Below are 17,075 nucleotides of genomic sequence, written 5' to 3'. Positions count from 1 at the left end.
TGTCACATAGGATATACGTAGTAGCCTGATAAGTAGTGCAGCATAAATTTAAAAAAAATCTTTTTATATTCATATGCTTTCTTTCTAACTCTTTCAACAGACAAGAGAGGCTTGTACCTAGAATTTTCTGAAGATTTTTCACACCATGAAGGAGCAATATCAGATTTATTAATTAAAAAGCTAAGTTTCCTGTAAAGAAAGATTTGCTTTGGTTACAAACTCGTACAAGAGTCTATATTTTGCTATATCGTTACTAGATAACAAGATTTAAAGATTCGTTGCAAAGTGGTTGCCGGGTTTACTAAGATTTCCTTTAAGTATTTTTATATGTTCCATATTGGCAACGCATTGTATAGAAGACTATCGAAACAACATTTTCTCATATGAGGCACGTGACGATGAAATTGATGGCGGACTCGAAGAGCATAATAACTAAGTAGTAGATGACAGTTCACTTCTTTTCCGGTTTCCATGAAATTAAAGAAGTTGTTATGCACAAAATTTTATTACAATGCTCTGCTTTTATATAAATTAAGGAGCAAAAGTATCATCGAATCCATCCGCTGTCTTTAATTCCGGTTTCCGGCAAAGCCACGAGAGCAGTCCGCCAAACTGCCACCACGGCCGGCTGAGAATTCGAGCACTCTGATGTCTATTAGTCGAGCAGCTTGCGCAGGATAGCGGCTCTTTAATTTTCGATATCAGACCCGAGGGGCGGTGGGAGCAGCAGCCAAGTTGGCGGCGGGGCGTAACAGGCGTCTTTGGCAGAGCAGTGCAGTGCAGCAAGGCGGGAGCCAATATTTGGGGAGGGAGTGCGGCTGTCTCAATATCGGGCGCGCCCCGTATTTGAACTGCGGTTGTCGCGACCGTGAGCTGTGGGACCATCCGCTAGTCCCCTGCTTCCTGCTCCCCGAGGCTCTAGGGACGAACACTGGGCACTAGTTATTGCAGGCTAACACCCGCCCCGGCACCGAGCACTGCTGCCTCCCGTGGAACAGACTCCACTCGGGCCTGCGGGGAGCAAGATCCCACCCCGGGTTACTTCTCCTCTGGCCTTCTGACGTGATTACAAAACGTACTCCATACCTTCGACGATTTTCTTGAAATTTGTAAGTGGGCTATGAAACAATAGTGTAGAAAAAGAACTTCCATTTTGTTACGTAAGATCACTGGACAAAATATTACACTACTGGCCATTAAAATTGCAACACCAAGTGAAATTCAGATGATGAACGGGTATCCTTTGGACAAATATATTATATTAGAACTGACATGTGATTACATTTTCACGCAATTTGGGTGCATTGATCCTGAAAAACCAATACCCAGAACAACCACCTCTGGCCGTAATAACGGCCTTCATACGCCTGGGCATTGAGTCAAACAGAGCTTGGATGGCGTGTACAGGTACAACTGCCCATGTAGCTTCAAAACGATACCACAGTTCATCACGAGTAGTGTGACTGGCGTATTGCGACGAGCCAGTTGCTCGGCCACCATTGACCAGACGTGTTCATTTGGTGAGAGATCTGCAGAATGTGCTGGCCGGGGCTAAAGTCGAACACGTTCTGTATCCAGAAAGGCCCATACAGGACCTGCAACATGCGGTCGTGCATTATCCTGCTGAAATGCAGGGTTTCGCAGGGATCGAATGAAGGGTAGAGCCACGGGTCGTAACACACTGTTCAAACTGCCGTCAATGCCAACAAGAGGTGACCGAGACGTGTAACCAATGGCACCACATACCATCACGAAGGCTGATACGCCAGGATGGCGATGACGAATACACGCTTCCAATGGGGGTTCACCGCGATGTCGCCAAACATGGATGCGACCATCATGATGCTGTAAACAGAACCTGGATTCATCCGAGAAATGACGTTTTGCCATTCGTGCATCCAGGTTCGTCGTTGAGTACACCATCGCAGGCGCTCCTGTCTGTGATGCAGAGTCAAGCGTTACCGCAGCCTGATAGTCCATGCTGCTGCAAACGTCGTCGAACTGTTCGTGCACGTGGTTGTTGTCTTGCAAACGTCCCCATCTGTTGACTCAGGGATCGAGACGTGGCTGCACGATCCGTTACAGTCATGTGGATAAGATGTCTGTCATCTCGACTGCTACTGATACGAGGCCGCTGGAATCCAGCACGGTGCTTCGTATTAGCATCCTGAACCCACCGATTCAATATTCTGCTAATAGTCATTGGATCTCGACCAACGCGAGCAGCAATGTCGTGATGCTATAAACCGCAGTTGTGATAGGCTACAATCCGACTTTTATCAAAGTCGGAAACGTGATGGTACGCATTTCTCCTCCTTACACGAGGCATCACAACAACGTTTCACCAGGCAACGCCGGTCAACTACTGTTTTGTGTATGAGAAATCGGTAGGAAACTTTCCCCATGTCAGCACGTTATATGTGTCCCCACCGGTGCCAACCTTGTGTGAAAGCTCTGAAAAGCTAATCGTTTGCATATCACAGCATCTTCTTCTTGTCACTTAAATTTGGCGTTTGTAGCACGTCATCTTCTTGGTGGAGAAATTTTAATGGCCAGTAGTGTAGGTATCTGTTTAAAGGAGCACAACCGTCGCTTTCAGTAGAACTATTACCAGGCGTTTGTGTGATCCTCCAGCGCTGAAATAAGTCACGGCAGGCTTGTGGTTGTCTGGAATCGCCGTAGTACGACGCGTCGTCTTGGAGATGTAACAGAATTACAGAAACAAGCTATCGTGTTTGGAAGTTTCCATGGGATTATCCTGAATGAATTTGCTCCATTTGATAGTGTGTCGACGTGAACTGGTCGACGTGAACTGGTCAACGTGTCTGCAAGAAGTGGTGTACCATACCCAGCCTCGTATCACGACGTGAGAACATTGCACGTAGAAAGTTGCTAAACGACAAGGACAGGAGGCGATTGTCATTCCGTGTCAATGACAACTGCTTTAAAAACTATTTCTGTGTGCCACATAACTTGCAAGCAAAACGTCAGACCTACCAGCTAGATATGTTTCGTAACATAATAACATCTTTGACGGCTGTCGAAATTCTTCACGTTGCTAAATAACCAGCAACGTCCTGTACATGCAAATGACCCAATAGACGAAACTGCAATAGCGATGTTATTGGCTTCTTACTTTATTAATTTTCGTTCTAATACATTATATTTTACAGTGTAAACTTAAAACACGCAACTTAGGCCGATATTATTTTTAGGTACCATACGCAAGCAGGTAAGTTTTGTAGTCACGTTGCTGAGTAACCAATGACGCCTTGTGCATATATACTGCGTCGCAGAGAGCAGTGGAAGTTATCAGTATTTTATTATATCTAATTTTATGTTTTAATTATTGGTATCACAAATTTAATAATGCTAAATCTTAGAGAAATACTAGAAACAGATATCAGAGTTAAGTTGCTTACTAAAATTTTTCGTCATGATTCATTAAGCATTCTATCTATTGGTTATGAGTAACTAGTGGAGACTAATAGGGGGCGGAGCTTCCGCTATTTAACCACAACACAATCTTCCTTCTCCAGCAGTTGACAGCACCTGGAGACCTTTCCAGTTCCTGCTCCGTGCATCCGTCTCCAGACATAAACTCTGTTCACAGCTTCGTTTGATTTCTGTTGCATTGTTTATATTTTGCCTGTATGTCTCTCTATATCTGTAATATTTTACATTCCAGAGAGTAGTTTGAAGATTATCCGCTTTTTGACTGAAACTGGTCACCAATAAATGTGATTTGTGTAATGCCAACTGGTTTCGAATCCTACAGAAATTGCTGCTTTCAGTGAATGCAGTTCATCTCAATCAGTTCCACAGCGAATATTGCGAAGTGAAATGCATGCAGTGGCCGCCCACAAATCTGCATGTCTACAGACGATTATAGTATCTGTTAATTTTGCTTTTTGAATACGTACACGCATTATATTTACTGTTTTGGCATGATCTACTTCTTTTAATGTAACGACACACTCTTCGTTCTTTTGCCTCTTCGATGCTGTGCAATGTGTTTTTTGTGGGGTAAAGTTGAGTGACTCTGCGCTGTTGCGCTCGCGCTATCTTCATCACACTCACCAATTAAAAGACAGGGTGAGTTAACTTGTAAAATCACAACTGCGTACAACACGGTATAGCGAAGCACGTACGCCACAAGTACGGCAGAGAAGTTTGTTCCATAGTTGGAACAAAAAAAGATAGGAATGCGAGGGCAATAGCCGAAGCGAAAGGGTAAGAAGAGAGTAATTCTTTCAATGGACAGACTCTCTCTCTCTCTCTCTCTCTCTCTCTCTCTCTCTCTCTCCCAAAGTTTATGATGCTTGGCGTTGCTAGTGCACTGTGTACTATAATAAAGCAAGTCCGGTGTAATGGGCGACGTAATACACTGAACCTATCTGCAGCGTCTTGCAATTTTTCACTTGAATTCGCAATGTCAATTACGCAAATCCCTTCTGCAAATATGGTATATTGCCTCAGTGGCCGTTTATAATATACCAGTCTGCTCCATTACTGATAATACTGATTTACGGTGTTCCTTGTAGGTAGCGAAATGCTGAGGCCACACATTCCACACAGCTCATCACTTCCTCCCCCCAGTTCCCCCGACACTTACGTCGCATTATGTGGGTAATGGGGGAGACGTTATTTAGTGGCTTGCGTTCGTTATTGCCTCGTTAGGCAGTATCATGGGCACGAGTGAGCGCTAGGCTAGGGCGGGGGGGGGGGGGGGGGGGGAGAGGCATGAAAGGGGAGAGGGTGGGTAGAAGTTTGGAGGAGGCACAGGAGGTGAGAAATTAGGAGGAAAGGAATAACAAAATAATTAGTTTTTTTGCTGTTAATGAAATAACGAGTCCTACAATTGTCGGCAGCTTACACTGTGTCTTATCATTAGCATAGAATGGATCGAATATAAACAATGGAGTGAGTAGAAACGAAACTTCTAAAAACGTTCTGTGCTATTGTGTCGGAAGACAAATGCAAACATCATTCAAAGATTTGTTTGTCAAGGTTGGTAGTGAACCAATCTAACAGGGAAATTATCAATTTCGAAGTTGGAAACACTGTCGTTTTGTTCACTCCATAACAAACATAGTTTGTGGTGCTTAAGTGCCTTACTCTGAGATTTATTTCGAAGTAGCAGTGTAAATTGTGTTGTTTCAATTTAAGCATATAGTAAGCAAATTTGCAATCCCGTTTCATTAACCAATAGTTCAGTCATAAAGTATACTTTAATCCAGCTTGCGTTTCGGCTAACTGAAACTGTAGGATTGTGTTTTCGGAATCTGTGGTGTGAACAGAGACAGTAACGATCAGGTTTTATTAGAAGAAAACCAAGAATTTGACGGAAATGAGGAATCCCCTGGCACTGTTCGCAATCTAGGTTATGATAGTCTGGCTAAAGCATATAGAAAAAGTAAGCAGCCATTTAAATTTTATGCGTGTACATCGTGTTATTTAAAAGGAAAATGTTATGTTTATGCCTTTTTTTTAAAAAAAGGCCGAGTACACGTATTTATTTTAAAATATTAGGCGTAATTTGTTTAGAAAAGGAGATGAAGGTTGATAGCTCTTCGTTACTGCTGCAGGTATGGCTTGCACATTCAGAGACATAATTTTTAAACATGATATCAGTGCGTTAACTTATTAACAAACAAACCAAGTTTGTCAATTTAATGATATTATAAGTAATTAGGGATGTAGCAATTTTTATTCCCAAAACAAAATAAGAAACACAATTCATCCACTATCTTTAATTTTAGTTTATGTATTCATTAAAACTTTTTTGAACAGTCAGTTCTCCTAGATGCAAAACAGATTTTGACGTGTCCCTATGCAACACTGTACATAGAACATTTTTCAGGCAAGATAATTACAGTTAAGTTACTGAAGCTTCCGATTTCGGCTTTTTTTTTTTTTTTTTTACGCATCGAAACTTGATAACGGTAACCAGTAAGTTGTTATGTTTTTGGTAGCTTACCTTACGAGGAGGAGTAACTACAGTATCTATTCAAACAGAAAAATTATATGCAGTCCGAACCAAGTGATGGAAAAATAAAAGCTGTCATCAACATCAAACGGAACCGAACCAGATGGCGCAGTAGTTAGCACTCTGGACTCCCATTCGGGAGGACGGCAGTTCAAACCCGCTTCCGGACATCCTGATTTAGGTTTTCCGTGATTAAATGCCGGGATGGTTTCTTTGAAAGAGAGCGGCCGATTTCCTTCACCATCCTTACCTAATCCGACCTTGTACTCCGTCTCTAATGACATCGTTGTCGACGCGACGTTAAATACTATTCTCCTCCTCCTCCTCTTGCATTGACTAAAGGAAATCCACTGAAATGACATGTGTGGAATCAATAGGTTTGAAGCCAATAAAATGCAATTGCACCCGTGGTCGATTCAGAAACGTGCAGCCTACAGTGTAAAGTACGCCTCTGAGGGCGAGTCAGTTATTTACAATGGACTTTTGTTTCGCATTCTCCCAACATTATGGATAAGAGTAGAATTAGATTTAAGTTTGTTGGTTGTTTTTATATTATAAAATCTGTGTAGATGATACTTGTGTTTCACATAACAGTCAGTTTTATGTTTTTATTTCTTATGCGAGGTTTTTATGCTTAACTATGTCTCTCTGACACTCCTGCTCATCAACAGGCAGCGCGCAGCTTCTGGCTACTGGCGCACTCAGAGCTGGTAGGTGACCACGACTGCACTTGGCGTTGCGTGGCCGTTACCAGGAAGGCGCGGTGAGGCTACAGTAAAGAAGTACAGCGGTGGCTAAGGAAAACGCATAGTATTGCGAGTTACTTCAAGACAGTTGTACATAGGTTATCAAGTGTTTCAGCGCGTCCTCGTGAAATATCACGATGAAAACTCGCTATAAGCCGACTGAAGCGCCACCACTCCCAGTTGCAATATATTTTGGTCGATTAATAACAGGAGACGACTCTGGAAAACAAACAACAAAAGTCGGGAACCAGAAGACCAGACCAAGAATAATGGGTGGGTGGGTGGTTTGGGGAAGGAGACCAGACAGCGTGGTCATCGGTCTCATCGGATTAGGGAAGGATGGGGAAGGAAGTCGGCCGTGCCCTTTCAGAGGAACCATCCCGGCATTTGCCTGGAGTGATTTAGGGAAATCACGGAAAACCTAAATCAGGATGGGCGGACGCGGGATCGAACCGTCGTCCTTCCGAATGCGAGTCCAGTGTCTAACCACTGCGCCACCTCGCTCGGTACCAAGAATAATGCTTGGGGAATCAACTGCGAAAGCAAACCTTCGAGAAGACGAGCTCTGAGTGACGCCAACATGGTGCGAATCTTCCTGCCGGAAAGGAGAGAGAGAGAGAGAGAGACAGAGAGATAAATTATACAAGAAGTAGTTACGTTTTCACGAAAATTATTTCAATGCCTTCTCAACGAATTTTTTTTATTGAATTCACACTAAAAAAAACGTCAATAGAAGTGCAACCTTTCCTTTTGATGCTGCGGAAACACTGTTGTTGATCGTCAGGATATATATTGTTTAATGAAGGAGAAGCCGTGCTGAGAAGCCAAAAATTGGCGAGAGTAAGGACAGGTTGAAAGGGAGGAAGCAGACCCGATTTTTAAAAAAGTGGTCGACGTGGCTGACTGCCATGAAGGGGACGCGAGTTCGATTCCCGGCCGGGTTGGACTTACTACCCGCCTGGGGACTGGGTGCTGTGTTGTCCTACCATTTCGTCTCATTTTCATCGACGTACAAGTCCCCAGTGTGGAGTCAAATAGAAAGATTCGCAAGAGGCGGCCGAACAATCTGATATGGGGTTTCCCGACCGATAATGACATACCAACAATTCATTTTATGGCAAATGAAAAAATGCAACAGGCCAAAATTCAAGCTGGTATCTTCTACTTATGACTAGCTTTCCACTTATCCGTTAGGCTGTCTGAGCAAGCACCCAACATCACATCAACTTCTCATGTCACTGATGTTTCCTCATATTACTTTATTTGCCACGTCACATTTAATACACTGCAAGCTTTGCATTTCTGAGCAAATGTCGGTGACATTATTTTATGTCTTAGCATTTCAAAAATTTCATCCCCGTGATTCTATTCATTTCATTTCAGTGAGTTTAATTCAGGTGATGCCTACACGTATGGCAATGTAAGCCACTGCCCTCCAAAAAAATCTGTCGTCCCCCCTCCCCCACCCACTGTGTTATTCTCGCATACTGAATGGGAGAAAGAACAGCAGGAAAAATCAATGATACTGAAATTCTGGGCCGGACCTGGAGGTGAGTTCAGTGTTCAGGTAACCTAATGGACAAGACGATTGCTGACGATAAGCAGGAGATATAGACTACAATACCTTTCCGGCTCAAATTGTCATTTGTCAGTACGAAACATTCCCAGAAGTTTCATAAAAAGAAGTCGCTCGAGCGCCTAGTGCTAAATTTTCTTGATTTGTTGTGTGACGCTCGCCAAGCGAATAACTCTTCAATAACAACAAGCGAAATCTTCTCACTTTATGACTACAGTGGCAGAGCATAAATCTGGCAGTTTCGTCAGAATTAAGTACAATATTACACTTTTATAGTATACCACGGTTTTAAAATACTGCTTCCATATAACCCTGAGTCATCTGATTATTTACGAAAAATACACAGAGGTCACAAAAGTCATGGGATACTTCCCAGTATCGTGTCGGAGCTCCTTTTGCCCGGCATAGTGTAACAACTCAACGTGGCATGGACTCAACAAGTCGTTGGAAGTTTCCTGCAGAAATATTGAGCCATACTGTCTCTATAGCCGTCCATAATAGCGCAAGTGTTGCTGGTGCAGGATGTTGTGTGCGAACTGGTCTCTCGATTATGTCCCATAAATGTTCTATGGAATACATCTTGGACAATACCGGTGGCCAAGTCATTCGCTCGATATGTTCTACGTAACATCGTTGTTTGGGAACAGGAAGTCAATGAATGCTTGTAAATGCTCTTCATGTAGCCGAACATAAACATTTTCAGTCAATGATCGGTTCAGTTTGACCAAAGGACCCAGTCCATTCCATATAAACATAGCCCATACCACTATGGATCCACCACTAGCTCGCACAGTGCCTTGTTGAAAACTTGGGTCCATGGCTTCGTGGTGTCTGCGCCACACTCGAAACCTACCATCAGCTCTTACCCACTGAAGTCTGGACTCATCTAACCAGGCCACGGATTTTCAGTCATCTACGGTCCAACCGATATTGCACGAGTCCAGGAGAGGCACTGCAGGTGATGTGCTGTTAGCAAAGGCACTCGCGTCGGTCGCCTGCTGCCACAGCCCATTAACGCCACATTTCGTCGCATTCTCCTGAAGCATACGTTCGTCGCACGTCCCATGTTGATTTCTGTGGGTACTTCATGCAGTGTTGTTCATCTGTTAAGCACTGACAACTCTAGGCAAACGCCGCTGCTCTCGTCTTTAAGTGGAGGCCCTCGGCTACAGTGCTGTCCGTGATGATAGGTAATGCCAGAAATGTGGTATTCTCGGCACATTCTTGACACATTCTTGACACTGTGGATCTTGCAATATCGTATTCTCTAGCAACTTCCGAAATGAAATGTCTCTTGCGCCTAGCTCTAACTACCATTCCGGGTTCAAAGTGCGTTGATTCTCGTCGTGCGACCACAATCACGTCGCGAATCATTTCACATAAACCACCTGAGTATAAATGACAACTTTGCCAATGCACTGCCCTTTAATACCTTGTGTACTCGATACTACGGCCATTTGTTTATGTGCATATCGCTATCCCATGACTTCGACAGTTTCCATTACTTGTCTATTAGTACAGTAGCATGCGTTATTGTGTTTGTCAAATGGCTCTAAGTACTATGGGAATTAACATCTGAGGTCATCAGGTTAGTTAGGTTTAAGTAGTTCTAAGTCTAGGGGTAGACTTAGAACTACTTAAACCTAACTAACCTAAGGACATCACACACATCCACTCCATAGGCAGGATTCGAATCTGCGACCGTAGCAGCCGCGTGGTTCCGAACTGAAGCGCCTAGAACCGCTCGGTCACAGCGGACGGCGACTATAATTAGAGGTTACTGCGGCCTTAATGATATACCGGTAAGAACAAACACTACGTTCTAACCTACACATTTCGCCTTTATTTACTTCTTTCCATTTTATCGTATTTCTCATTAAAGTTCTCTTTAACAACAGTTAAATGTATATATTACTGTCGAAAGTTAGAAATTACAAGGAGTTGATGACAGTCAAATATTGTCATGAGCAGTAAATCATATTTCTTTTCTTCTTTTATGTTTGTATTTGCTCTTTAATTATTTAAAACTATAGAAGTGCGAGAGTTTCGCCCGAGTCGCCTGTTTCAATTAATTTCACGAAAGTTGTTAAGTTGTGAACTCAAGAAGATCTGAAGCTTTTCTTGCGTTCAATGAATTTTGGAAAATGTATGTGTGTCAGCAAATATGTGACACTAGTAACGAAAGACTACTTGCGTTATGAAGGAGAAGAGCAGAGCGTGCTTCAGCGCTTTAGATCGCAGGTTATCGTTTACTTTGGAGAAGGCACCAACAAAATGTGCTGCCGAATACACAAATCCAGAGGATTCAGCGGATTGACGTACGTAAACACAGTTACGGTCTAGCAGTGTGACGTCAGACTACCAGAGGCACTTTCATCTGTCCTCCTCTAAGTTCAACTGCGATCCGCAGAGTCAGCACCTCTTTGACTTTCGAAACCCCTCCAACCTCTTGTCGGCGTAATTACCGGCAGCTGACCTCAGCGACTTCATTGCCCTTTCATTGAGATAGGAACGCAGATAACAGTTCGGTAAAGAGAGTCGTCTAGATCTTTAGGTGCAGCAATGGAGTTCGTGTTTAATAAAACACGAATACTGCCCGACCTGTAAATGGCATAACTTTATTATTTCTCTATAGTATTGTCACTTAATATAAGATTAGTGAAGAAAGTATTTTCAGTTCTTCCTTATTAACTACATAAAAATATCACCAAGAAAAGTTATAAAACTAGTATGCAACGTTAATACAAGGTAAAATTAAAAATTGTTATCTTTGGACATTTTAATTTGAAACAGAAGTGACGAAGCAAGCCCATACTCGTAGAATATGTGTTTCTAACACTAGTACCGCTGCTTTGTTTAACGGATGTCTTTCTGTCAACCCGAAGGTCCAGGGTTCCAATTCTATTCTAGCACTTTTTTCTGTCAGTGGTTAAGACCTCCTTTTTTGGCAATGCTTTGTTTCTGTATGAAGGATCCAATAGAGCTGGGCGGGTAAAGGACTCTGCTTCTCGCTGTTATGAGATGTGTAGGCTTTCAAGATGTTTAAACAAATCTGAGTTCCGAGTGTACTGCAAGAAAAATCATACGTTATGACATTAGGGAAGACGGCTTGCCCAAATAAATGTCCGCCTACAACACCTGATCACACACTACTGCTTCAAGTGTCCGTTATTCCCTAAAAGGACATCGTCTCGCAAAATACACCATATTATGTCCGAGGCAGGATTCGAACCTGCGACCGAAGCAGCATTGCTGTTCCGGACTGAAGCGCCTAGAACCGCTCGGTCACAGCGGCCGGCTTGTGTTTGTCAACGTAGGTATTCTCTCTGTTCTTATATCATTTAGAAAGTAATTTGTTGTTAATGAGCGTCATGTGGTAGGGTACAGAGATGACACATACGAAGATCTTTCTCTGTGGAGGGCTTACACACTGTGTCTATTCTCACGTTGTAAAATTCCCTAATACTTACTCACCGGAAAAGATGTTACAAAATACAAAGTATCCGTTTTTATCGAAGAAATTAAGTGACTGCCCAATTGACGCCTGTTTTTTTCCTCAAGGATGCAGACATAACACGAACTGAAGGATTTACGGTGTAATGTAACGTAACAGTGTCTACGCGTGCGTGTCAAGCGATAACACTCAGTAGCTTGTATTTCACAGTGACAAGAGACAGCAGACGGTCATGCGTCAGTGAAACGCCTCTGGCCGCAGCATCCGCGATCTGCGGTCGCGAGTGCTAAACGAGTGCGCCAGTAGTGCATTACCCTCGTCATCTGCGTCCATTAGCCGGTAGCGGAGATGAGTCGCTTGCCAACGGCTCCCTCAGCGCGTCTTAACTCACGACATGGGCCGCCACTACCATTCGCTGGACGACCTTCGCTCTAATCGATACGTGGCTCTCCAGCTTAACATTAGATTTCCCGTCTTGGCCTGTCGCAGAACTGACGTGGATTTTGGTGATTATTATTTTGCTTTTTTTTATGTAAGTTAACCTAACTGAATCAAGTTTCATTTTTGATGACGCCTAGGATGGATGCTAAAATTCTCGTCGTCTTTGGGCACTATTGCAAGTTGTAAGCACAATAATCGGTTCTGAAACTACAGTAAAAGTTAGTTTTTTTTTTTTTTAATTTTAACATGGCCTGCTACGAGTTCCTCTCTTGTGCCAGACTTTTCGTCTCAGAGTAGCACTTGAAACCTACGTCCTCAGTTATTTACTGGACATATTCCAATCTCTTTCTTCCGTTACAGTTTTTACCCTCTACAGTTCCCTCTAGTACCATTGCACTTATACTCTGTTCTCTTACCAGATGTCATATCGTTCTGTGCTTCTTGTTGTACTGGCGTGGAAACTGGAATTGTATGCATTAGTTTGTATGAAATCAATACCTTTTAGTGCTTCTCGGCATTACGTCTTGTCAGCATAAATGGATACATACAACATTCAAAGAAAAACTTATTATGGATACAGGGATATTAAATAAAAGAGGACAGCTTCAATTAATAAGAAGCCTACTGGTACTACAATTACTGTTGATCTTCATATTCGTTTAAAGAACAAAATGCCAATTGAAACCACGCAATAGTTACTGCATAGACGCAAAAAGTTTGTAATACAGCTCCCATTGTCAAACAGTTACCTGGAGAGACTTTAGGTCTGCAAGGACTAGGTGGCACACTACCGTACAAAAAGGCGAAGTCGCCTGACAGCATTACCTCGATATGACTTTCTGCCTGACAGGGGGTTCCCGCGTGGATAGCACCAAGGAATTTCTTTCAACTGTGAAGTATGTGGAATTCTATAATAATTTTGGTGCTCATATTGTAGATTTCAGTGGAGCACTTGGTCAGTGGTTACACTGAACAGAAAGGTAGCTTTTAAAGTCTCTAAAACCATTACAGTTTACCATATTTATTCAATGGCATTAATAATCCAAAATGATAATTTCCACACCCCCAGTATTGAAAATTAAATAACATTCCTTCCCACCAGCCTTCAATCTCTCGATTGGAACATCATAGAGACAATTTTACTGCAACAATTACGGCCCTGTAAACTTCTTAGAGGATATCTTAAAGAATTGGTACTTTGATTGCTATGAAGGGCGTTAAGTTTCTGTAACTATTACTTAGCACTTAAAAGCATCAATTCGCTACACATATTAACGCTTTTTTGGATGAAGTAATCCCAGAATATCCCGCGCAGAAAGCCACCAAATCACCAAAAGTGCAGGGTTGGTAACTGCATAACACACATTATCTTTTGTACTCAGTTCACAAGAAGTTCAGGGATGTCCATCTGGGTAGGCACAGGTAGATCCACTTCCTGATAGTGGATTAAAACTTACTTTCTGTGTCAAGCATTCTGACGAAAAGTAGAAACACGCAACACGAGTGTAGAATCGCAAGAAGAGACCATCTTCTGACCTGTCCACAGCGACGAAAAGCCATCCTTAAGAAAGGAAGAGCAGCAGGAATACGGCGAGGTGGCCTTTTCTTGTGAAGGAAGTCAAATAGTTATTTGGTATGTTAACGTATTTGGAACGCTAGTGGTATATATCCGACGTTTGCATCTGCATCTCACTGTGCATAGACTAACACATATAACTATTTAAATGTACTACTTATGGAAGGCTGTAAGATCATAAAACCAGAAATACTATTTTGAATCCCAAAAGCAACTCTTCATTATATTAAATGAATCCGGATGTTATTTTGTGCACCTGTGTGAAAACTTCATTACCATCAGAACGCTAATGTATGATTCAGCTTCTTGTGTGTGGTGCACAGCTTTCTTGGTATAATTTTGGTTAGTAAACAAACGAAAGACAACACGACGTCAGGAAAAAAAAAATCCTACGCTATAAAATAACTTTGCATACCCTCCTATTTGCGAAACATAAACGTCAAGTATTTTCCCGAATAAAGTGATCAGTACGGCTTCAAGAGTTCACATTATTAATTATTACAGTTGCTACGGCATCGTGGATTGAGCTGAAGAAACGACAATCCTCGAACTACACTGAAACGTTCTGATCCCTTGTCCACGAACACTACAAGGACCGTAATAATCTCTCTGGGGACAACAGGAACAGTACAAACACAACGTCGATTTCAGACTGCACTGGTATTAATAACGATTAGGTAGCATTGCAAGAAGTCACAATTTTGTCGGCAAACGATTTATTTATCCATCTCCAGACAGGGGCATGCATACGTACGGAAATTACCCATTGTTTCTCATGCAAATAAAACGCAACGTCTTTTTAAGTAACACGGGCCGGCCATTGTGGCCGAGGGGTTCTAGGCGCTTCAGTCTGGAACCGCGCAACCGCTACGGTGGCAGGTTCGAATCCTGTCTCGGGCATGGATGTGTGTGATGTCCTTAGGTTACTTAGGTTTAAGTAGTTCTAAGTCTAGGAGACTGATGACCTCAGATGTTAAGTCCCATAGTGCTCAGAGCCATTTGAACCATTTTTTGAAGTAACACGGTGTACAGAGGACTTTATACGCAATATTTTGACTGAGAATATCAACTGCAGCTGCATAAAATTTGCGAAAGTGAGAATGAAGAAGTAAAAAAATTAAAACAAGTGATTAATGAACTGCAATTTAGTTTTGGAGCACAGCTTGTCAACACACAGTTCTCGCCGTCCGGCGTTATCTGCGCGCCAGATCACGCCGTCCACTAGCAATAGCAGGAGAGAGTTTTTGCGGCGAATACCTGCTGGCGGTGGATCGTTCATTATCCTGCTCCGGCTGGTTTACGCTGTCACCGCCAGCATTAATTTACCTCATTACTCTTAATTTCGCGTAATAAATGCAGCGGTACGGCTCTGATACGACCTTTTTTGCCGTTCAGTGTGTTTTAATTACGTGAGTGCAGGCCGTTCCCTGTCCCTATCACACCAGCGCCAGTGACAGATGGTTCGTGATGTCGTATCGTTTTACGTTGGAGTGGTACGGAAGTTGTGCGGCGTCTCTTTCCGGAAATATGTCCTCTTCAATAAAGGGTCTGCGTATAGAATTCACAAATTTCCGCAATAAGTTCACTATTCCTGAAGAATCATCCCTGTCACCAACTTCAAGAATGACCTTCAAAACTACCATAGTGCCAACTACGACCAGAGGCAATAAACTCAATTCGCGTTGGGTTCTGTTTCGAGGTATTCGGTTGACGTTCTTTTAACGATTTATGTCGTTTCGCCAGCACAATAATCTGCCATTATCACAGGTTTATCGCCGGCCGCTGTGGCCGAGGGGTTCTAGGCGCTTCAGTCTGGAACCGCGCGACCGCTACGGTCGCAGGTTCGAATCCTGCCTCGGGCACAGATGTGTGTGATGTTCTTAGGTTAGTTAGGTTTAAGTAGTTCTAAATTCTAGGGGACTGATGACCTCAGATGTTAAGTCCCATAGTGCTCAGAGCCATTTGAACCACAGGTTCACAGTCGAATGCCCATGGCGGTGCCCAGCCAACAGGGAATTCGTCAAGTGATCAGGACTCACTCAACAACTTTGTGAAGTCGACACAGGGAACACACTTTGGACAGTGGTTAACAGGCACAAAAGTAACTCACAATGACCTCCTCACCGCTACTTCTGTCGTAGAGTGAGAGGGAGGGAGAGAGTGTGTGTGTGTGTGTGTGTGTGTGTGTGTGTGTGTGTGTGTGTGTGTTCTGCATCTCGTCCTAAACCATTGAACCGATTTCAAACGAACTTAGTACACATATACCTTACTGACAGGCAACATTCGCTGTGGGAGTAAGAAACCCCTATCCATAAGAGTTCAGGAGATGTGACTTCATAAACACCAATAAACGTGAAAAAGTGCTGCATCATGCATGACATTTAAACGTATTACTTCTTTGCTTCTAACTGTATCCGCACTGAATTTTACAGGCAGTGGTCACATATATGCCGCTAAACTCACCTACAAAAGCGTATTATTTTACCACACACAGTTCGAGAGATATGACTTCATTAACACTGAGATGCATGAAAAAATACTGCAGCATGCAAGGCAACAATAAGCAACCCATACAACAAAACTACTACAAAACCTCACGCACATTAAAAAAATGGTTCAAATGGCTCTGAGCACTATGCGACTTAACTTCTGAGGTCATCAGTCGCCTAGAACGTGGAACTACTTAAACCTAACTAACCTAAGGACATCACACACATCCATGCCCGAGGCAGGATTCGAACCTGCGACCGTAGCGATCGCTCGGTTCCAGTCTGTGGCGCCTAGAACCGCACGGCCACTCCGGCCGGCTCACGCACATTATTCTCAGAAGATGAGAACTGACAATACGGTAGACACTTACTATTTACGCAATTGTTCCGAACTGCCTGTACGAGCAGATTGATACAGAACCATGTGTTACCAGAAGATGAAGAAGGAAAATAGTTCCTGAGTGCTTGAGCAATGATTCTGAACTGATATTTCTTGTAAGGTAACAACATTTCATCAGTAGTTTCATTCGCGAAGGACTTCAAAATTGTTTCGGAATTTGCGTCGATTACAGACTGTTTAAACCACCACGATAGATGATGACACACAGTTTGATTTTTCCGAAGGGAGTATGAAAGGTGACGTAGTTGTGTCTAACAGGATTAGCGGAACGTTAAATAATCTTACAAACATCTAGAGAATACGTTCACTTTATTTAGTCTATGGGACTGGAAGTCCCCATCTTTGACGGAGCTGAATTATAAGATATAAATACACATCGATACTCCGCAAGCCACCGACCGGTG

Source organism: Schistocerca piceifrons, chromosome 5 (assembly GCF_021461385.2).
Source record: "Schistocerca piceifrons isolate TAMUIC-IGC-003096 chromosome 5, iqSchPice1.1, whole genome shotgun sequence".
Lineage (NCBI taxonomy): Eukaryota > Metazoa > Arthropoda > Insecta > Orthoptera > Acrididae > Schistocerca > Schistocerca piceifrons.
Note: the sequence above shows the minus strand (reverse complement) of the source record.